The sequence below is a fragment of the Lupinus angustifolius genome, unplaced genomic scaffold (assembly GCF_001865875.1).
Source record: "Lupinus angustifolius cultivar Tanjil unplaced genomic scaffold, LupAngTanjil_v1.0 Scaffold_179_17, whole genome shotgun sequence".
Classification (NCBI taxonomy): domain Eukaryota; kingdom Viridiplantae; phylum Streptophyta; class Magnoliopsida; order Fabales; family Fabaceae; genus Lupinus; species Lupinus angustifolius.
In genome coordinates this window covers 167405-168335 of record NW_017726569.1, presented here as the reverse complement: position 1 = coordinate 168335, position 931 = coordinate 167405, and positions in this window count along the sequence as shown.

Genomic DNA, 931 nt, shown 5'->3' with positions numbered 1-931 from the left:
AGGCAAGAAATGCTCCATAAGTACATGACAATCATGAGACTTAAGACCTTTTAACTTGAGGTCTTTCATTCATACAAGGTTCTGAATGTTGGAAGAGTACCTTTCTGGAACTTTAACACCATGAATAAATTTACAAATTTCCATTTTTTCCTTCCTCGACAAAGTATAAGTTGTTGGAGGTAGAAATGTATGTTTTTCCTTCATTATCGGCCCCAATTCCTTTCTTATTCCCATACTAACCAAGTCCAACCTTGCATTCAAGCAATCTTTGATCTTACCAGGGACATTGAGTAAGGTACCAAGGAGACTTTCAAACACATTTTTTTCAATATGCATAACATCGAGGTTGAGATTGGATTTTACGTGTTGCCAAAAATATATTTTTATTTGATTATTATTTAAGAGTGCAACCCCACCTAACAATTTCTTTTGCAAAAGGTTTAGCAAAGTTAGTATTCAAACCCTTTAGCTTTTGAAATAATTGGTCACCTGTCAACGACGAAGGAGCACGACCTTCTTCATTGTTTCCATCAAATGCTTTTCTTCATCGTCGATAGTGATGATCTGAAGGCAAAAATCTATGATGGTCAAGGAACACATTTTTCTTATAGTGTTCCAACCTCATTGAATGAGTATTGTCTTCACATACAGGACATGCAAAATGTCCTTTTGTACTATATCCAGACAGATTACCATATGCAGGGAAATCGCTGATTGTGTCGAACAACAAAGCCCTCAAGTTGAAGCTTTCTTCCCTATACGCATCTTATACATTTATGCTTGTATCCCACATTTGCTTCAAATCTAAAATTAATGGAGCCAAATATATGTCTATCTCATTTCCTAGTTCTTTAGGTCCAGAAATTAACATAGATAACATCAGATATTTGTGTTTTATGTACTGTGGGAGCAACTTTGAACACTGTGTGGG